A 22,997-nucleotide genomic window follows, 5' to 3' on the forward strand; every position below is an offset into this window, starting at 1 on the left:
TGTTTTGAGGATTTAACCTCAATGTTAAATTAGCATCTTTAAACATTTTTAATAATTCTTGATTTATCTGAACCCAAAGAAGCCCATCGTAGTTGACCTGCATTGCGCAAGTAAAAATTTAGAATTTATGATAAACAACTTTGTTCTACATAGCAATACAAATATTCAGAACAGTGTCATTTATGTTAAATATTTTAATAATGGTGCTGCTACAAATGAAGTACAAAAAAATGTCAGCTCGCAGTTCTCCTTTAAGAAGCAAAACTATCTTAAAACTGGTTCCATGTAACCGCTCAGGTCAGATTAGTTGGAAATTAAAATTTATTTCATGATCTGCAACATTTAAATATGAAATCTGTAACAAATGATGAAAGCCATTTCACAGCTCTGTAAATCCTACCATCAGTCCAGTTTTTGACACTCCATAGGTCCGTTTCAGGCCAGCCGTCTTGCTTGTATTCCCCCGTTTTGGCAGCGTCAACGAATCGCCACATCAGTACCGTCAGCTCGTCCTCTGTGATGTCGTCGCTACGGAAACGCTGCTGGAGCTGCAGGCTGCACTTGTTTAGGGTACGGCAACCAACAAAGCTTGAGACGTTCACCACCTGCCCTAAAACGAATGCAGAGATGACTTACAGGTTACCAACAAGTTCTCTATCATTTCCAAAATACTACAACAGATCAAAATAGATTCGTTCTCTCCATTAACTACAGTTAAAATGTTTAGTAGGGAGGCAGTAAGTAGAGGTGCACCGATAAATCAGTTCCGATTTCCTTAATTTAACGCGGTTGGCTGATATTTGCATGTCATCCGCAAATGTCTAAAAATCAGTCGCTATATTTAACGACTTTACTGGCAAAAAAAAATAATTTAAATAATAATTGGTATCGGCCAAAATCAGAATTTGCATAAAGTCTGCAGGTCAGGCTTTTTAATGATTGCTGATCGGCCAGAAAACTTCTACGAGGAAGTAAAGTCCTTAGCTGCTGAGCTAAAGATAATTTGGCTCATTTGAACATGAGCTGAACCTTTAATGAGTTCCTGTGAAGGAGGAGCCTTGTGTCTCACTTCTTCAGATGCAGCTGTGTGTTCGTACCGCCTGGTTTGATGAGCGGCAGGAAGTGAGTCAAGAAGTCTCTGGCAGCAAAGAAGTTTGTCTGTAGGGCCACTTCTGCCTGGACAGCCACCGGAGTCGTGTCTGCAACTAAAGACAGTTTATAAGATCTAAAATCAGCCCCTCATTACACAGTGACTTAAAATAATATTCATGCCCTTGGATTTTTCACATTTTTTGCCGTTTTCATACAAAATGTGATGCATTTTATTGTAATTCTATGAGACGGATCAATATAAAGGAGTGCATTTAAGGATGTACTGATCTACTTTTGTTCCCTTCGACATAATATCTGAGGTTTTATTATCGGCCAGTACCGGTCCAATACAGTAAAACAGCTGAATCAACTTAAAACATTTCTTTTTATAAACACAAACAATAATGTACTCCAGTTCTTAATCCAAAGTTTTAATTTTTGGTTACGTCTTTTTAGGGTTAAAATAAGTCCTCAAACTAAAGTTACTGCTTCAACATGGTCGTCCATGTTTGTTTACTCTAAGTTCAAGTGTGGTAGCGCAGAATTTCAAGGGATTTCATATCTGGAATTGGAAAGTCCTTGAGTGAAACCTCACACTCTACAATCGAGTGTGAGGTTATACCTACAATTTTTAATCGACCAGTGTGTGGTCTCTCACATCTTGAGAATCGGCCGACATTTCTAAAATTATGTAGTGTGAACTGGGCTTAAGACGTATATGTGCTTGTAAGATTTGGCTGTTTCTACAATAAAGTTATATATATATATATATATAGGCTGGAAAGTGAGCTGGCTTTGCTGTTGCCTAGCAACATTGCATACATTAGATTTTTTCCACTGATGAAATCTGATGATGTCAAAGTGTTATGATGTCATAAGAGACAGAAGCCTTGAATATCCTGCATCTGAATCAAACTGGCAGAACGCAAGCAGCAGCAGCGCAGACGGTGGAGTTGATATAGTGGATTTATTGTTACATTTTTTCGTAGCTTTGTGAAAGATCAGTTGGATAATGAAAATGTCGTCATTTGATACAGATTCATTGACACTTTCTCAAATTAGACTATTGTCTAGAGAGGAATTGGTTACATTGGTTGTAGATTTTCAACAAAGGTTAAAAGAGAGACCTGTCATCCTGATCAAGGACAAAACACTGGCGCAGGAATTGATTAAAGCCCATGATCAAATTGAGCTTCTAAATGAGAAAATTGCTCAGGAAAAACAGAGAAGCAGGATTTTACAAGAATGCCTAATGAAAAAAGATCGGCAGCTCAATGAACTCTTGTATGAGCAGGCAAAGAGACGACCCTCGAAGGTAAGGAGAGAGGCTGAGACACACAAAAAAAGTTTAGAACCTACAATATCGGATTGGATACAGTTAAAAAAAGACAATGAGGCTTTAAATGCTGAAATATCTGTACTAATGGAGAACAGCCAAAAAGATCAGAGTCAAATAAATGAACTTACCAAGCAACTGTCAAAAATCAGAAGAGAGGTGGTCATTGAGAGAATTCAACTAGAGGATTTGGAGAAATCCATAATTAATACAGACGAGGACATTGCTGTGGTCAGACCGGATATCGAAAGCAGTATAAAGCCAATAACTGAAAAGAGAAAAAATAGATATCTACCACCAATTGTCCAGCCACCCAAACCAAAGTCGTCTTCAAATCAAAGAACTTTGTGTTCGGATGAGGGCATGCCAGATTTGAAAGGCAATCTAGCAACTCAGTTAAAGCCAGAGCCCCCCAGTGAAAGGAACCCGGGAAGACGTCCGTTTACAACGGGAGGCAGGAAGCTCTGGAAATTTTGAGGGGAGAACAAAATAGCAGTCAACCTGGAGGGAGAGGAGAGCGGTAAAGTTCCCTCATTAGAGGTTGAAGCCGACAGAATATTATGAGGTGCGATTGTGAACATCGCATACAAGAGGCGTATACACCTTGGGGCTGGGCTTTAACCCATGGAGCCCAGCAGGGCACAACCCAAGAGGAGACGGGATTCCCTAGCAGAAGGTGGGGACCTTGGTGATCTGATCCTGGGCTACAGATGCTCCCTGTACTTCCAGAGTCTGGTCCTCATTGCTGGCAGCAACTCGGGCTCGTTTTCAGTGAGAGCTGGACTCCGCCAAGGCTGTTTGTCACTAATTCTTTTCAAAACTTTTATTGACAGAATTTTTAGGCACAGCCAAGGCGTTGAGGGGATCCGATTTGGTGGCTTTAGGATCGCATCTCTGCTTTTTGCAGAAGATGTGGTCCTACTGCCTTCATCAGGTCGTGATCTGCAGCTTTCACTGGAGCAATTCGCAGCCGAGTGTGAAGCGGCCGGGATGAGGATCAGTGCCTCCAAATCCGAGGCCATGGTCTTGGATTTGGAGACCATCTGGTTAGGGTGCCTCCTGGACGCCTCCCTGGTGAGATGTTTCAGGCACTTCCCACCGGGAGAAGACCAAGGGGAAGACCCAGGACACTATGGAGGTTTCTCAGCTGATCTGGGAACTCCTGGACCAAGTGGCTGTGGAGAGGGAATCTGGACCTCCTTACTTAGGCTGCTACCCCTGTGATCTGAAGTGGATGATGGATGGATGGATGGACAGTTTGTATACGCCTCTTGTATTAACTAGTAATGGTTAGACTTTTATTTATTCTTGCAGTTTAGCCATAGCCATAATTTTCTGTGTTAATCTAATCATCTTTAGATTAACTCATCAATAACTTGCATTCCTCCCTGTCCTGGACGTTGTGTTTTTTTCTACGAAACACTCATTAAACTCAATACATAGGTTTTCTCCGGGTGCTCCGGTTTCTCCTACCTTCGGGAAAAAAGTGATTACGCTAATTGGTGTCTTTTAAATTTATTGTGGTTTCTCGCTCACTGACTGTAAAAAACGAACTTAGGGGGTTATCACATTAATAAAAGATTATCATGTACTTTTAACTAAATAATTTCATGTTTCAAACAAAAACGTGACACAATCATGTTGGATAAACAAGAAATTCAACAACTTCACGTTTATGAAATTTAATCATGTTGAGATAACATGATTCATTATAGTCAGACTGATATAGTGCTGAAGACAAGTGAGTTTACGTGAGAATAGTTTTTGTCTCAACTTGAATAACGTATTCAAGTTGAGACGATGTGATTCAATTTAGTCAGATTCATTTCCCTCCAAAGAGGATCTACCGGGATCAGGGGATCACGAGAGATTATATGACATAAGTGTTTTGCACCTGGGAAAACTTCAGAGGTTTTAGTTACACATGAAACTGTAGATATTTGTTTTTCTCTGCCCTGCAGAGAAAAACAAATATCTGCATAGTTACAGAAGTGCACTGTAACAGTGCAGTTCTTAAATGGACTGATACAGTGCATTTAAGAACTGTAAAAATTTAAGAACTGTAAAAAAAAGTTCTCAAAGACATTTTTTCTAAAAAGTCAAAAAAGTCTTTGACTTTAAAAAAAAAATGTCTTTGAATTAACATAATTAAATCATGGAAAGGATTTCCACATGATTAAATAGTTTTCTTTCAGCATGATGTATGTTTGTTGAGCCAACTTAATTTTCATGAATTGGATCAACTTAATAATTAGTGTGAAGGAATCACTGTAACATAAGTTGGTTTCTCCAGCGTGCTCTGGTGGCGCAGGGGTTTAGCACACTGCACGTTTGGAGGCCTCAGTCCTTGATGTGGATGTTGCTGGTTCAACACCTGGCAACCTTTGCTGCATGTTCTCACCCTGTCTCCCTTCTGTCTCAAAAAAAAATATGAGCCACTAGCGCAGCAAAACTCTTCGGAGAAAAAAAAAAAGTTGATTTCAACTAAATTGCCGTTAATCTTGGTCAAGTAAATTATTTGGTCCAAAGTGTTGCACATTAGTTGGGCTGGCTTTTTTAAATTACATTGGATCCAATCAACCTTAATAAATTAAATTGAGCCAACACATTTGTTTTAAATTGGAATAACCTTAATAAATTAAGTTGACCTAACACATTTGCTTTAAATAGGAGTAACAGAATTACATGGTGCTGAAATAAAGCAAAGTAATCAGGTGGAAAACCTTTCCATGATTTTTGTATGCTCATCCAAAGAGGTATTTTTTTCAGTGTATTTATTCTTGCATTTTGACCATAGTCATAATTTTCTGTTTTAATCTAATCAACTTTAGATTAACTCATTAATTAATAACTTGCATCCTTACCTGTACTGAATATAGTGTTTCTTTCTACAATACACTCTTTAAATGGGATGCATAAGTTTTGTAGCAGCCTTCCAAAAACCAAACTTTCCAACAAAGGCCTCTAAGGGGCGCAGAGTAAGAGACAGTAACAGCGAGCGAGTAGCCATATATTTATAGTTTTCTTCTGTTACCACTCTATGCAACAGAAATGTAAACAATGGAGGGAGATGCGCATTTTGTTGGTGGAAAAACTGGAACTAATTTTAATGAAGTATGGGATGTTCTAGAAATTTCAAGTTGTTCATAAAGAATATTGTTGCTACTCATGGATAAATTACTTTTCACAGATGTTTTTGTGTCTTTTACATCTTCAGGACAAAAAAATGACATCTGTTCTTTCATCTAAAAACGCTACCTTAGCTTAGCCTGGTTAGCAGCAGAAGATTCAATTGCATCCAAGACTCGATAAGCCAAGCAGTGACCTGTGCAGCGCTTAGGATGGATGAGGCTCAAAGAAAAAAGTAATCTTGGAATCAGCAAGTAGTTTGATTCCAGTTATGTCGATGACACTTAAACCCCCAAATGCCTACTGGTCTGAGTTTCTCAACATGTGAGCATTAGTGAGCTAAGCTGGGTTAATAAGAGTTGGGAGTGTATAAGCACTTTGAGTGGTGTTGAGGATTTATCCGTTCTCCCTGCTACGTTCTTGATGTGTGAGGCTGAAGAAGAGTCAGAGAGTTGAATTCAGGAATTCCATTTCTTAATACCAAAACACAGCTGGTCCATTTCTCATGCTATCTTTAGGAGCTAGCAGGACACAATGGCATCAAACAAAAGTTTTTCATTCCCTTTGTTAGCCTCTATCTAAGCTATGCCCTGAAGAGGGCATTCCCCAGTGTGTCATATCCTTTAACCTGAGCTTTGAGGGCATTTCCTAACATGTCATTTCCTTAAGCTTCAGATAGATAAAAGAGATAGAAGGAAAAGAGTGCTTTGTATCACCAGAAAAGTGCTGTTTAAGTTCAGTCTGTTTCCACTTTAGGCCTTGTGACTTCCAGGAAAGAAATCACCAGTATTGAAAGAGAAACATTTCATCATTTCATAGCAGAATAAAAGTGAATACGGTTTCGATCGACACTTTCCTGCAAGAATATGAAGGGTAAAAGAAACTGCTGGGAAGATTCGCCCTTCCCCCCCAGGCCGTTAAAAATTATTTAGAGGAAAGAGATACAAGGACTCTGCACTTCATGGCTTATCCTGATGTAGCGATTAGAGATGCTATCACCATGTATTACAAATAGATGTAAAATTAAACAGAACCGATAGTCATTTAAGGGAAACCTGCAAGCATTTAAAGCCTGTTTTTGTGACATTGTTGTTCTAATGAATACCACAAAGAAAACCACATTAAAAACAGTTTATTCATCATGTCTATTATTTAATATGCTAAACATTCTGCTATCTTCAAGAGCATTATGCAAAAATCTAATTTACCAAGCAAACCTGTTTACTTGTTCCCACGTTTCTTTGGTGTTTTTGATGTCTTTGTTTTGTGTGTGTTTTCTACATTCTTCTGTCCTTTTTGGAATTCGTGGCTCTTGGTTATCTTCTTCTGTTGCAGATATTGTGTGACTATCCTATAATCTACTTGGAAGCACATAGTTAGCATGGAGCAGCCCGAAGCTGCTCTCACAAGATGTTTCCCTCACAGCTCTACTCCACACACATCTGCGGGGTTAGCGACACGAGGATTTGTGTTTGCGACATCAAACAAACACAAACGGATGAAATGTATGAGAGAAGTAATTTTACAAGGTGCTACATCCTGACAACAACGCGGTATCAAAGTCATTTATTCCTGCAATATGTATATACATATGTCTTTTGGTGATTAATCTGTTAAGGTTTTTGGGTTTTCAGATTCATCTAGATGAAACCGAGACCATTTGAGGTTCCAGATGCACTGGGTTCATTTAGCATCACAGAGCTGAATTAAAGGTTTTACCCAGCAACACTTTGTTGGGTTTTCAACCCAAAAACATGTTAAAATGATTTGTTTGAGTTTTCTTTGTTGTCTTTATTTGTTTTTTTAAATGGCAACAATTTCCCAATGTGAGATAAAAGATTATCTTTGGAAAGAACCATTTAACTTGTATAACAAAATGCATTTTGAATTCATTCTACTGTTAATTAAAGACGTTATAATACAACACACAACATGTTTTACCAGATGAGCTCAATTCAAAATTAGCCGCCTCTCACTGCAGGCGAAGCTGAAGCATATTTAGGTTATGTGTGAAAACAAAAGCATGATGCTGCCAACACCATGTCTCACTGTGAGAAGAGTGATGTGCAGTATTCATTTTTCTGTCACATGCATTTTACATATTGCCCAAAGAGTTATTTTGGTTTTCTGAAGTATTGAAAACCAAAATATTTCTGAAGTATTTCTTAATACGCCCGGTCTGTGTTACCAACTTTCAGATATTTATCAGAAAAAAAAGTATTTGAAAACTGCGCATTATTTTCCTTCAGCTTTAAAATGTTTTATTGTGGTCTGTGACTTAAAATCCCATTGATGTATATAGACATTTATGTTTGCAATGTGATAAAGAGTAGCTCTGAGAGCAGACTCAGAGGGCCAAGCTGCTCTCTGTCAGCTGAAAAATGAAAGACACTTCGATTCAGATCCAAAAACCAATCACATGTACCTTATTTTGTTTTCCATGATTTGAAAACAGGTGTCCTAAAAAGGATATATTCCTGTTGTTCCAGTCTTGGAAGGGATCTGTCTCTGTGGATTTCCTGAGCAGACACTGGATGCTGCAGGTACGGTTACCCTGCAGAAAGCTCAGGCGACCACACTCCAATTAGACTGAGCTGCTGCTCGCCTTCAGAGCTTTCAAGAGCAGATGGAACTGATAAAGCTGCACATGTTTGTGTTGGCGTGTGTGTCTGTGTGTGTGTGAGGGTTGGAGGGGTGTAGGTTCAACAACTCATACCCTGGACAGTGGGAATGGCGGCCATGCATCTGCTGTAGATGCTCGCTATAGGACTCGGAGAAACCCTACAACTTGCTCTGCTGGCTTTCAGACATAAAATGCCAAGCATTAGGTCACACAGAGCAGATGAAATCCAACCATTTGCAACAGTGTGTGTATGGGCGTGTGCTCACGAGGGTGTGCACACATATAAATGTAACTTAAGAAGCAAAACTGAATGTTTGTTGAAAGCAGCAGACTTTGTGTTCCTGTCAAACTGCTGATCAAAGTAGATAAATGGCAGAAGAAAAGATTGCACAACTACTTGACAGATGGTCACTCCAGGATGTTGCGATGTTTTGTTTTTGGGTGGGGGTTGTATTTTTGCAGCCTAAAATGACTGATTTTGCTTCATTTTTTCAAAAAGTTACACTCAAAGATGTGATTTTTTTTTTGTTAGGTTTTGTTTTTTCTATAACACAATCTTACAAAAACATTGAAATTCTTGAACATAACCTTGTCAACAAAGAGAGGAATTTAAAATAGTAAATATTAAAGTGCAAATTACACTTTCAAGCACCTTCTCAGTACAATATTTGCAGTCTTTATACAAAAAAACTGTCCTGGGGAGTTGTCAGAGTGCATAAGAACAAATTCGGTCATTCAAGTTTACACATAGTATAAACAAATACTACAGGACATCTCAAAATGTTTTTCTGTAAAAAAAATAAATAGATAAATAAAGGCACATTTTAATTTTTGTACCACAAATGCTTTTGTCTTGCAGGTCTGGCTTTCAAGAAGTGTTGTAAAACAGGAAGTTAAATTAGAAAGGGAATAAAGGATTGGTCAAAATTCAGTAGAGTGCAGAGTGTTGTCATGACTGGTCAATTTGCACTTACGGTTGGGGCTGCAGCATCGCAACTATAAGTGCAAAAAAAAAAATCCCTTTCAAGCACATTTAAACAAACATCATTATTAAAAGCATTATTATTATTTTAACAAATCAAACTAAATTCTGAAAACATGCTGAGATAAAAACATATCTAAGGTCAGCATTGACACGTGATGCTTCTTGTTGTTTTCCCTTAGTTTTACACATTCATAGTTTTTAATCATTCTAAATGCGTGTGTGTTTAAAGACTGGCGATGACGGTTTTCCAATCAAACCTGTAGTTTGGAAAATCTGTCATGTTCTCGGCTGATTTGGGTGATTTCTTTTTCTCCTTCTCCAAGAGGAAGCAAAAACAGTGTGGTCATGAGTGTTTGTCCCCAACTCCAGTTTGACTCAAACTATTTAACTATTGTAAATGAACATGTGGAACGTTTGTCTACATTTGCCTATAATCTGCCCCACTGCAATTCCTTAATAAAATAAATGCCAAGCATAGGCAGTAAAGTAATGCTCTGTGTTTAAGTGCTTTCTTCATAATAAGGATACCTCCTAAACGCTTTTTTCTCAGTCTCGCTCCTGCTGACAATGTTTTCATTTGGAGGAATTTCCAGAAGCGCGAAGCCCAATGTTAGCACGTCTACGAAAATTTGCCACACAACATCTTTAAGTTTGGCCTCTGGAGGGCCACAGAAATAGCGATGGTGGACCAGACTTGGCCCACAGGCCTTTAGTTTGACACTAGACAAACGGAATAAAGTATTGCTGAGAAAATCGCAGACAGTATGCCAACAACAGGTACTGGGGATCACATTTTCTCAGTGAATACAGTAGCAATTGTTTATAGGAGCATCTGTTTGGATGCTGAGTTGATACGTGGGATCAACTCAGCACAGTCCTCATGAAAACACAACACAAGGAGAAATATGGCTCCATACGCTGAACCATCTGAACTCTGTATTGTAATTCATACAGTACTTCCTCACTTCAAATGTCAGATGAGTTTGTGTAAATGTCATCTATGCTAATGGCAACAAACAGATGTCTGACACACACAGATTCCTTTTTTTTCTCTCTCTCTCTTTCTTTCAGTTTCCAATAACTTCAACTTCCCACATAGACAGAATATACAGTCCCGAAGGCGAGAGGGAATACTTCTCTTGGATGATTTAACTGAAAGGAAATGAGCCGAACAGAGCAGCATATTATTCTCCCATAGCCCCAATCTGCTCAGCCATTCATCAAGAGTTTGAGTGGTGTAACTCAGCTCAACGCCAGTATTTCAACACAGGATGACATTTGTACCGAACGCTCAGAGACGCAGGCAGACATCCCCACAACTACTCCTGTGAAATCTGGTATATCAGAACAACATTCAAGGGAGGAGATGAGTGAAGGGCCCGAGCCTCTCAAATGCTGTTTAATCGCCTCAAGTAGCAGCAGTAACCACGCCGACTGGCCCTCACACTCCCCCTTTTGCTCCTTAACTCATCGCAATAATTGAAAATTAACTTGATGGATGTGCTTAATAGCTGAGCAGAACAAGACCACTTACAGGGCCCATCAATCTCTCCCTGCCAGGGGTGAAAACAATGTCAAGAACCTTCTCCATAACCATGGAGCATGGTTTCACCTTCCGCTTACAGGCCACAAACAGGAGTTTCAGTATTTTAAGGTAATAAGAAAGAAAGCACTGCAAATAAAGAGAAAAATGGAGGAAGCGCGCATGGCGAAATAAAACGAGTACCAGAGGAGGTGAGAATCTGAGAGGGACAAAGAGATCCAAAATAAATCCTGTTTGAGGTTTGTGTTTGTCAACATGAGACACAGTGATGGCAGCGTCATGCTGTGGGGAAGCTTTTCTTTTTTTTCTTGAGCAGGTCAGAGTTGACAGCTAATGCAGCCAAATACGGAGCAATCCTGTAAAGAAAAAAACATGACTGTAAACTGGAACAGGGGCTCATATTATACCAGAACAACAGAACTAAATATACACAATGAGTAATTAAGATCAAAGCATGTTCATGTTTTATTTTACAACAGTCCAGTTAAACTCCTGTGGCAAAACTGATTGTCTGCATTCAATCTAACTTGGCTTGAGATATTTTGCAAAGAGGAATGAGTGAAAATGTCCGATATTAGTCCAGACATAAACAGCTGCTGGATCTACGAACCGAGTTTCACTCTACAAAGTTGGCAAAAAAAAGCAATATTTTTTCTTTCAATTTTTTGCTTGCAAAGAGCAATAATTGCTTTTTCATCCCACCTTACAGTTACGCACTAATAGGTGTTGTTCTTGCGCGTGAAAGCTGAGTAGGACACACTGACATTTGTGGTTTTTATTTGACAAGCAGTAAAAAAAAAAAAAAAGTTCAAGACTGTGTTAATACTTTTGCAAAAGCACTGTTAAAGAAATTAGGAAGAAGACAAAAAAAGTGGAGGCGTTTTGCAAAATTCTTTCTCAAATGCTTTATTAAAGCATTATCTCACTTGCGATCTTACGCAAACAAGACAGAACCACAAAGTCCCGGTACCCACTGTCTCTCCAGTCTGTTTAGAATACAGAGAACATTCTGCATGGTTCCTAAGTGCTCATTAAAACCGGGAGATTAACGCAGTGACTTTGGAAGAAGACACAAGTTCTACATTCCTGATTGCCTTGTACGGACTGACACGACCAGCGGCCTAAAAGTAGCTAAATTAGCCGTTCTCTGCCATGTCACTTATCCAGAAGAACTTATCTTCACTTATCCAGATAATGAGACTTCCCCCCTACCCCTGATGTCTCGCTGCCCGTTTCATGTGTTATTACTGTGATTTAAGGCCACTAGTACCACAACAAATTTTTTAAATTAAAAGTATTCTGATTGCCTGTGAAAGCCTCTCGGTGGAGTTACTTTAAATTGTTAAAGCGGTTTGTCATCCTAACTGTTTATATTGTAAGGAAATTAAGACGATGTGTCAAAACCAGCTGGATAAAAGGGAAGTAATTTTATGGGGTCGTATTTTCAGGAACACTAGAATCTCATTATCGCTGTTTTCCACCACATTTTTCAAAATAACCGCTTTGAAGCGCTCCCCTTAGTTGCAATATAAATGAACTGCATCCCGGTTTGGCCGACCCTCAAATTCCTCCTTGCCAGGGTTGCAGCTCCCTTTCCTCTGCTACACTCGCTTAGGAAAACATCTCAGAACAATTAGTGAGGAATTAGAGGGAACGATGTTAATCTTATTTCCGCCTCGTGCGTGATCGTGTCAGCATCTTAATGACACCTTCAGTTGTGAAAATTTGCTGAAACCCGAGAAGCTTTGGCTCGCAACTCCAGTTACACTTCCACGCAAACACGCTCACACACGCCTACACACGAGGTGGGGAAGCCGAGTAGGGAGATTTTTTTATTTTTGGGGGGAAGCAGGAGGAGAGTAAAGCAGGGGACGAACACCTGCTTGCAATTTTAAGGAAAAGGCAGAAACGTCTTAAATCTGGACTTGGCTGGCTGGCTGGCATAGGAGCACAGCATTGTTTTACAGATCAGGCTGATATTAAGCCTCCATAAGTGCCAACATCTCTGGAGGACAGGGCTAAGTGCTGACATTTTTGACACCTTGCCAGAGAACCTTGTGGGTATGGATACCTTTTGGTGTAGGAATGTGATAAATATCTTTTATAGCTCTTGAACTTCTGTAAAAATCCACTTATCCATATGTGCATTCCAGGCAGCAGTCCAATTATCTAAAAAGTCCTTCTGCCTGATTCACCAGTTACTTGTTGAATTGATTAGGTGTAGAATACCAGGCCGTGCCGGAAAGGTATTTATCCAATCAGATGGAAAGCTGCAAACAGGCTATTTGAATTAGTTCCTCTGTGATCATGCTGCTTTGTCTGCAACATCGTCTGCAACCAGTTTTTAAAAGGCGTTCCTCTATAAAAGGTGGCGATCAAATGTAGAGATAAAGACTTAGCTTCCTCATCTTCGTCATCTTCCTCTGATGAATCCCATTTTTAATTTAAGCACAATTATTCACTGGAGAAAACAAATCCCATGAAAACAGTTGTGATTGTAGGACCACACTTTGTGCACCCGTTATTTAAAATTAATACAGTGCAAGGCTTTATGTTGAATTGTTGATCAACGGAGTGTCTCTGAAATCTGACTTCCTCTTTGTTCATATAATGAGTCATTCTGTCACTGCCAAAAATTGGAAAGACAAGAGAGCTTTTAAAGGAGATTCATGTTATACTTCATAAATCATGAAATAGCAACAAGCTTTTCCAATTCTGGAAATGTGTAATTACAAAAAGTGTAATTCCAGTCAGGGCAGCAATTACGGCCCTCAGAACAGCTGGAAGAGTGACAAAAAACAAACAAACAAAAAAAGAAATCAGATTAGTTTCCCTTCGAACAACGGGGGGATACAGGAGTAAATATCACATTCAGAATTCCCCGCTGGAGAGCTGCAGCTAAGAGCAGCATCCTCGGATAACCGAGTTTCCAAAACGACCATTTAATTTTAGTTATTTGTACACATCTTCACAAGGGGGCACAGGAATTGTGGAACAGTTTTGATTGTAATAACTCACACTGTGCGCTGGAATATATTTTTGTTTCAGCGGTCACGAGTCTGTTTGTGTGTTTACACAGCATGGTTTATGTTGACTTAGGGCTGTGTATGAGCTGTCCATAGGATCGGCGTATCTTTGTTTACTAGAGAAGTCTGCTGCAGATTAGAAAATATGAGGCAAGTGAAACCACAGTGACGTGAACATTTGGTTTACAGACCGCTCCGCTCTTCAGCAGTGTTTGATCCATTGTTATGAAAAATGACATCCATCTTTTTGTCCACTTGTGTATCGGAGCTGCTCTGTATAAACACCACAATGCTTGTTCATGTAATCTAATGTGATCTTGTTAGAACAAAGAGCAATAACATTAATCTTTGTCTCTGCTGAAATGCACCCTTACCTTGCAAATTCAAAAATAAAAAAATTAAAAACTCCAGTTGATTTGCACTGAAAACTAAGAAGATGTACATTAAAGGACAGCAAGGTGTTCACTCGACAACTCAGGCAGAGTGTCATAAAAAACGTACTATCACCCGAATGAACCATGGTAGTGGCAGCATCATTGTGACGGGTGTGGGGGTTTCTTTACCAGGGACAGAGAGGTTCGAGTTCGAGTTGAGGAAAGGTTACAGCTGAATTTAGCTCCAGGTTTTTCCTGGAAGCAATTAGAGGATGCAAAATACTTAAGAGTAGGGCGGAGGTTGGGAAAATGTGGTTGTAGATATTATTAGTCTTCCTTTCTTCTTCTTGTGCTGTTTTACTACAACACATGTCAATAAAAGGTAATGTTTGTGATTGTAACACGTTAAAATGGGGAAGTTAAAAGACATTGGGCAACACTTGAAAGGCCCAATATTGATCACCCAGCAGCATAATCTATGAATTTAAAGTGCACAAAAAAAAAAAACACAACTCATTTCAATCCAGAATGAGTCCTCTCCACCTCATGGACTCATGTGCTAAGTTTTTAAGGTGACTGCACTTAGTTTACATTTCTTCGGAGCCAGAGCGCGACCTGCAGCGGGGCTGCTGCCTGCACCGGCTCTACACAGTGCTCCAAACCCTCAACTGATAAGAAGAGTCGTCAGGAACAATGCATGCAATTGTGAGGTTCTGCAGGGTGACGGAGGCAGCCGTGCAGACATGCACACCTCCAGCCACGACGAGCCACGAAAACAAACAACTTATCGTTTTTATTTACACATTCCTTTTGTGTTATCTCTGAGAGTTTGAAAAAATAAACAACTCATCGGAACTGCAGGAAACGATAGCTTTTTGCTCATCCAGACTTTCACATGCTTCAGCAACAAAGACGATATTTGGCTTGAAACATCGGAAACAGTGTTGAATAAACAACGTTGTACCAAGACACTGTAAGAGCGGAACTCTATTTCCACACATAATGCCTTTTATAAAAGTGCTGGAGGGAAATAAAGTGTCGGTCTATAGATCTAAAATCAGCTGTTGGCTGCAATATGGCTATAATTCAGCACCATGGACAGCAGTTGTATAATTAACAGCAATTAAACTAGAACTACAGGCAGTTATTAATGGGTCCCAAGCCCTACACAGCAAGTCTTGCACCTCCCTTCTCTCCAGCCTTAAACTGATAAGAAGAGTCTTTAGGAAAAATGCATGCAATTGTGAGGTTCTGCAGGGTGACGGAGGCGGCCGTGCAGATTTACACACCTCCCAAACATCCTGCTTCTACTTACACTACAGTATTATAAAGACTTTTTTTTTTTTTTTTTATCTGGAAGGAATGCAGAAGCACAATAGCAGCAAAGAGCACGTTTCTTCTCCCTTGTTGTTATTGTCCCAGCCCTAATCTGCAATTCTTTCAATTATAGTAATTTCATTAAAACAGACATGTTGATAAAATCCTGTAATAAACAAAACCACAACATTGTCCGGAAGCATGTCCTTATATTTTTGTTGAGATAGACCTCGCTTATCGCTTACTATTGACCCTTCATATCAAACTTTGAATTTGGAGAGTTTGCTACTTTGTGGAACATTATCAAAAATCGGAGGCATTGTACAACGCAGAGCTGTTGCTACAATCCAGCAGAAGTTGCTCACCGCACATCTCACCACAGACAGAGATCTGTGCAGGTGTTATCAGTCAGACTACTTAAACACTTGGGAACAGTGTGCCTCCCCATCATTCCCTGTAAATCTTCCTGCGATAAAACCCTGTGAGCTTCCTTTGTGTGACGAAAACACCCGGTATATGAGCGGAGATGAAAGGATAGCCTTTCGACGACGAGCGGAAACAAACAAGTGAAAGATTTTCAAGCCTACCTCTCGCCCCCACCTCGTACCTGCGCCATGTCTCTCCGCTCTCCTACGTGCCGTTTCTCCAGCAGTCACACGGGAGTCCTCCGGATCATCAGTCACGCATGTGCCGGCTGATGCAGGGATGGAAGTTTGGAAGGAGCTCAGGAATTTTTAATGTAAACTTACCTGGTTATGTGAGCTGCTTCTCAATAGATGGAAAACTTACACTTTCTAGCTTTTCGGCTTCTATTTCCAGCTCATAGCGAAGCAGATCCTGCTAACAGGCTTTTAAATGAAGAACATAAAAAACTAGGGTTTCTCATAAAGTCATGTAAGCAAAGGAAATACAGTGTTTTAGTTTTATATCGCAACAAATCACTTCAACAAAACACAAATTAGCCCATGATTGTGGGACAGTCTGTTGACATTACAGCTATTCATTTTACTTCAACAAATCTGACTCATGCAGATGTGGCACAAAAAAAAAAAAATCACAATTACAGTTTGTCACAAACTGTAGTGTTTTGTACGGATGGTACAAAACACTATATTTGGAGGCACAACACTCAAAACATTATCCCCACAAAACATAGTGATGTTTTGGTAACAAGGCAAAATGTGATGGATTTCGGAAGACACTGAATGTTCATGTTCTTTTTTGTTATAGTTTAAAATCTGGTGTCACCTCCTTTGGAACATTGAAATAAAGGAACACAAATAACCTTCCTGGAACATTCCCGGGACACAATTAGAGCACACGCATGCAGACAGTCTCATCATCATCTTAAAATTTTGGCCCCACGCAGAAGCTGACGCAGAAGGCAGCCAACATTCCCCTCTACTGATTCACCTCTTGCTCATCGGGACAGATGGAAGACAGTGCAGACAGCTATTTGTCTCTTTAATGGATAAAGATAGAAAAAAAAAAGCTAGACTTGGGGGGATGTTTTTAAAATATTTATTTTAAAAATCCACCAATCCCAGATGCAGGTGCTCCAGCTAACCAGCCTAGTGATCTACAATCGGTACAAGGACAAGGTTTCATTATGATATAAAGTTTCATTATGTTTTCTTATGGAAGGAGGAAGCAAAAGGCAGAATAACTAAAAAACAAAGATACCCTGAATGACAGGATTTCTTCAATTTGCATAGAAATCTGCCAGATGAGAGTTTTGGAGTAGATAATGTGAAATGGATAACAACACCTGTTCTTTTACTGTTCTGGTAACAAACATTCTCACAATTTATTAGAAAACATTATTGAGCACATTGCACATTATGTTGCTGCCATGTGTGCTGTTGTAATTGGAAAACCTGCCACATATGTTCATATGAGAGGAAATGAAGAGGATTTTGTGGAGCATTAATTATTGTTAACAAAATACATGTTGCTTTGGATGCTTTTTCTGTGCTTTACATTGATCATGCATACTGTCTGCATCACCTTGTAAAACAGCTCAAACTATTTCCAATTCTTGATTCATATTAGTTAAGAAAAAAAACATAACCTCCTTGTCGAAGAAGAAATACATCTAGGCAGAAACGTTGAAAACTGAATGCTGTATTTAGCATCCTATTAGAGATTTTAGTCGTTGTTCATATTCCATAGAGAATGTAAGGCTGTACTTTAACTATTATTTTTTCAAAGGTCTGCCAACAATCCCTAACCATGTTTCATAACAAAGACTGAAGACTCATAAAGATAAAATAGAGAAACTTTGACAAGAGAGTTGGCTCTCTTGTCAAAACCTGTAGGAATTAAAGCACCACTAACGTTTTCTGTGCTCACTTTTGACTCAATTCCTTCACTTTTTTCTGATATTGAAAAGAATCCTCTTCCATCAGGAAAAACTTCCAAGGCAAAGAGTGTTGATGTCAGCGCATCCTGCTGCTGCTTAGATGTGGTACATTCCAGAAAAAGGTAGGATTTCTGACCGCCTAAAGACTCATCAATGGTTATCAAGCTAAAATTTGTCCAATTTGCCAACACATCTTATACACATTTTATATTGCTTTACACATGTCTAAAACCCTGATCAGTCATTTACTACTACAGTCGTACTGCACTGTCAAAAGTCTCAAACAGAAGCATCAAAATGTTCTGTTATGGTAATCCCAGCTGCATATATATATATATATATATATATATATATATATATATATATATATATATATATATATATATATATATATATATATATATATATATATATATATATATTCTATATATATATTTCATTGAGGTTCAAGTTTGAGGCTGGAGTTTTAAACACAGTTCGTTCTCCTCCGGCTACTTATTCGGTCAATTTTTGATTGTTCTCTGTGACCTAAAAAAAAATCTCCACAATGTCCCCTCTGATTTCCTTCAGTAGATTCTCCTGTCATGTGGAACCCATGTTCACACAATAGACAGAAGGAGAAAGATGAAAGTGTGACATCGCTCCAGAGAGCTTCTCAGCAATGTTCTCCAGTAATCAGCAAAGGGCTTTGACTTCAAACAACCCTGGCCCAACCATGGAAATAAAACACAGGAAGTCGAAGCACCACCGAGGGACACTCCATCCTGTCAGAGTCTTACAGTTCATGAAACAGAGGGGCATCTCTTTACAAACAATACATACAGTTTGCAGCCAAGCTCTAAACCGTCCAAAGGCTTCAAGCAGCAGCAAAGCGACGGCGTATAATGTCGACCCCTAAGAAAATACATTTGTTTGTGTTTTTAAAGAGGGCAAAAGAAAACTACTGGGAACTTTGGCAAAAGTTGATGCAGCCAACTATTTCCTGTGTTTTCAGGAGCACTGATTAAAGGTTTCAGGGGAAAAAAAACAGTAGGAATGAATGATGATCTCATTCTCACTACAATCCTTAGCAACTGTTTAATTCATGGCAAGGTTACTGGTTTCCATCACAAAGAGAAAAAACAGTGATTCAGACCGACTTTCATTGAGTGAGACAAGACCCAGGCACCACTGTGTCAACTGTCCACCCGTCCAACAAGGTCTGTTTACAAGTCCTTCTGCTTCCCTGCTGTCGCTTCTTCTCTTTGCTCATTTCTGCTCACATCCAGTCTAAATATCAGCACCAAAAACCAAATTAGAAACCCAAACACAGAGCTCAAGGGATTTCCTCTGTGTTGTCACCTTCACTTTGATTATTTCCCATCAGCCAGCATGGAGGCTCCCTCCTGGTGGTGTGGTCTGTTTCTGAAAAGTTCAACTGAGCCGGGAAGCTAAGAGGCATGGTGGCTTAAATCTCCTTGGTTCTTATGTCTACCAACAGTAACTCGAGTCGACTTCAATGCTCTTAAACCCAAACTATTGCTTACTGCTGAAAATGTAATGATTTTAATCTTTTCTATTTTCTATTTCTAAAGCACACTAAAGTCTTTAGTAAAGTAACTTTTTTTAAAAATCAATGGACCTTTTTTTGCCTTTTTATATTGCTTTACAATAATAACTCGTGTTTGTCTACAGTAACAATTTATTTCAAAGATGGTAGGTGATTGCTGATTTGCAATCAGTTCAATCTTTCATGATTCAGGTAACCTGCAGCATCTGCAGTGTAGCATAAAATAATATACAGTGTCTATAAAAACTATTCACCCCCTTGGATATTTTCAATTGTGAACAACAAAGTTTAACTTCTTTTTTTTATATTTTCGACAGAAAAATATGAAAAAAAAAAAACTTTAACATCAGAGTGAAAACTGAGTTCTACAAAATAATGTCAATTAAATAAGAAAATTTTGAACACAGCAGAAATGATTGCAGAAATGTTCACCCCCTTCAAGTCTGTGATTTCGCGGGTATAGAGACCTCTGAAGAACCTTTGGACCCCGTTCAGAACCGCGATGTAATTACCTTGTAATTGATCAAATATGAGTTTATAGACAATTACAGCTCAATAAATTACAACATGCATTCTGGTGAGGCTTATTTGTCAGATTAAAATAACATTTGAAAATAAAAATCTGTAAACAAGTTTTTTTTAATTATTATTATTAGAAATGAAATGTCATCAGCGAAAACACTCAAAATTGACATAAATAAAGGCTTTAAAACATTGGTGTAAAATGTTTTGATAATATTCTGCTTTATTGAGTTTCACCTTCGTCTTCATTCATTGCAGATTCGAGAAAGAAATGGTTCTCAAAACAGCTTCAGAGAAAAATCCATCAATACGTCAAAGCAGCCTTGGAGTTTTCATGAGTTGTGCATGAGATATCGCTCATTTACAGGCCCTATGAAATCACTCCTCTGACTTTGTGAGCGGTTAATGATAAACACAGCTGTAGCTGACAATGTAATGTCCTGATTCACTGGCTCTCCGTCTCAGTAAGGTGGGGGGAGGGGGATACTGCTGATTCCAAGCATGCCTTCTCACCAGGACGCCTCCTTTTTCACATCACCCAGCTCTCTCCCTTTCTCAAACTAATTTCATGTTCTGTTTTTTTCCCGCCCCGCTCGCCGAGAGCTCGTCCAAACGGGTGACGTTGATGAATGCGTGGAAAGGATCTGCTGCAGGTAGGATACGGTTACAAGCTGAGCTGGAGGAGCGGGATAAGAGGGAGGAATAGAGGGAGGCAGAGAGGTGGGAGTGGGTTGGGGTGGGGGTGGGGGTGCAGAGAGTCAGGATGTTTTTCTTCCAATGAGCCGTGACTCTGAGAGAAAGAGCAGCAGAGAGTGGGATGAGAGAAGAGAGGAGGGTGGGAAGAGATGAAGGGGAAGAGATTAGCGGAGGGTGTCACTGCATCTTCACTGAACTGGTTGCAGAGGTGAAAACAGAGCTAAATAAGACTTTTATACGCTAGCAAAGTTATTCCTGAGGGCACAGTCACACGTAATGTGGCAAACCTCGTTCGGAAAAGCAGGAAACAGAAAGCAATGCACTTGGAAGTACTGCGCAGTCAGAAAGTGCATGCCTTTGCTGGGGAATGCATGTGTGTGTCATTTCTTTGCAGGGCTGTGGGATTTGTTTATTTGCTTTTCTAGATAGCTCATAAAAATGCATATGTGTGAGTACGTGTGTGTGTGTGATGTGTGTTCTAGAGCAAGGTGTGTGTTTCTGTCTGAGGGCATGTGTGGGGCAAAGGGAGTGTGTTCGTATGGGTGTGTAAACAGAGCATGGTGTGCAGACACACACACACACACGCACACCCAGCCCCGTGTTGAGGTGTTTATAAGTTTGCAAGATTCCCTGTGCAAACCGAGGGTAATCTCATTCAAAACCAATTAAACCCATAAACACACACACATACACAATCTTACAAGCATTGTGACATATTACATTTTATTCATAGTGTGAAAAAAATACCCAGATTTTGAGGTTTTTTTTGTTTATTTTTGGAGAAATGCTGTTCAAACCAAACTGACGCTGTATGAGAAGTCACCCATGGCAGCGAAAACTTCCATAAAGTGGTTTCCATTCCCGGGACGAGTCTTTAACATCGTCGTTGAGGAATTTCTGCAGACTAACGGTTCGTGCTAAAACATTTCAGTCTGACTTAAGTCCAGACTTTGATTAGGCTGTTCTAAATTCTTTTTTTCCGGTAGCTTTGAGGCTTTCAGAGCTGGAATGGCTTGTGTGCTTTGGAACGGAAAAAAACAGCCCCACACTGTCCTACTACCACCACCATGTCTGACTGACAGTATAATGCTCTGGTGAAAAGCTTGGATCTTTGCTCTGCAGAACTCTTTGCAATCACTTTGCATGCTGTCATCCTGGTGTGTCTAAAGGTAATTAGGACCACAGCTTGCACACGTTCGTTTCATTATCTCCTTCTTTCTGTCGGCTCCACTGTACCCAGGATAAAGCAAATGCAGAAAATGGGTGGTTAGATGTTACAGATCCAGGGTTTCTGCTGTTTATTATAGTGCTTCTAACATCTAATATCATGCGCTGTCATGACAACTAGTAACTTGGAACAGCTGATGGGGCTTTTCAAAGCCAGAAAATGACTAAAATACAACCTCAGACTTTCAGACCAAGTGGAAGGTTGTGATTGTGGCTGTCTGAGACACAGGCAGGTGAAGGACGACCTGCAGATATTTGCAATAACATAAGCTGTAATCCTTGACATATTACTGAGAACTAGTGTTCCTGGTCTCCATTATTAAACATCCTTGTCATCGCTGACTTTGCCACACAAGAAAACTGTCCGTGTTGATTTATTTGCACAAGACATTCTTTTTTTCCCCTCCATTTTCATCTTCTCCCCTCCTGGGTCCTCTCAGGATGTTGTTGATTGAACATTGCGGTGCGAAGGCTTTTCATGACTAAAATATTTCACTATGACCACAAATTTTCCATTTTTTCTCCAGGGAGACAACAATTCTGATTTGTCCAAGCTGGTGTCCAAACAGCGGCCCAGTTTTAAGCAGAAAACATACCTTGGAAACCGTAAATTCCTCCAGGCGCAAAGCACATGTGGGGGAAAAAATGATTTTATCTCCCCACACCAAGCAGAGGCCACGTAAAACAACAGCAGCCGGGAATTGAGTCGGTGCTATTTTCTCATGAAAAATGATTATAGTCTAATAACTCTGATTTTAACAGTTTACAGCAAATGCATGAGTCAATGTATTATCCTTAGGATCCAGCTGGTGGCCACTATTTGCTCGGTAATTTGTTTTTCTTTGAACAGTTTGTGGTAAGACCTAATTCACTGGGGGATGCTTTTAGTGTGGACTTTGGCTTTAGAGGAGAAAACTGCAGATTTATTTGACGGAAGACGGAGGAAGTTTTTAAATCAGTGACTCTAATCCTTTTGAGACTGAAGATGCGGCTGTCAGCTATGGCTATGGTGAAATTATTGCTTTCAGGCTGCAGCCATCTGTGGTTTAAAAAACTAATATCTCAAGTTTGATTCAGAGGGTCAGATAACACACACACACACACACAAACACACACAGGTTTGTATTTCTACCCATAATAGGACATTGTATAAACGTCAATTCATTGTAGTAACTCCATTTATGTCTAATCCAAACATTTTCCCTTACCCTAGCTA

At 39.6% G+C, this 22,997-nt stretch overlaps 2 long non-coding RNA genes across 2 annotated transcripts; both read left to right on the plus strand.

Moving 5' to 3' along the window:
- The first annotated feature begins 2,063 nt into the window (after nt 1–2,063).
- On the plus strand, nt 2,064–7,269 carry LOC122831582. The gene is made up of 3 exons (XR_006370724.1): nt 2,064–2,407; nt 6,893–7,110; nt 7,192–7,269. It is a non-coding gene; the product is annotated as an uncharacterized LOC122831582 (long non-coding RNA).
- Nucleotides 7,270–20,133: 12,864 nt separating this feature from the next.
- On the plus strand, nt 20,134–21,713 carry LOC122831583. The gene is made up of 3 exons (XR_006370725.1): nt 20,134–20,511; nt 21,337–21,464; nt 21,541–21,713. It is a non-coding gene; the product is annotated as an uncharacterized LOC122831583 (long non-coding RNA).
- The last annotated feature ends 1,284 nt before the right edge of the window (nt 21,714–22,997 follow it).

The sequence above is a fragment of the Gambusia affinis genome, linkage group LG05 (assembly GCF_019740435.1).
Source record: "Gambusia affinis linkage group LG05, SWU_Gaff_1.0, whole genome shotgun sequence".
In the NCBI taxonomy this organism is placed as follows: domain Eukaryota; kingdom Metazoa; phylum Chordata; class Actinopteri; order Cyprinodontiformes; family Poeciliidae; genus Gambusia; species Gambusia affinis.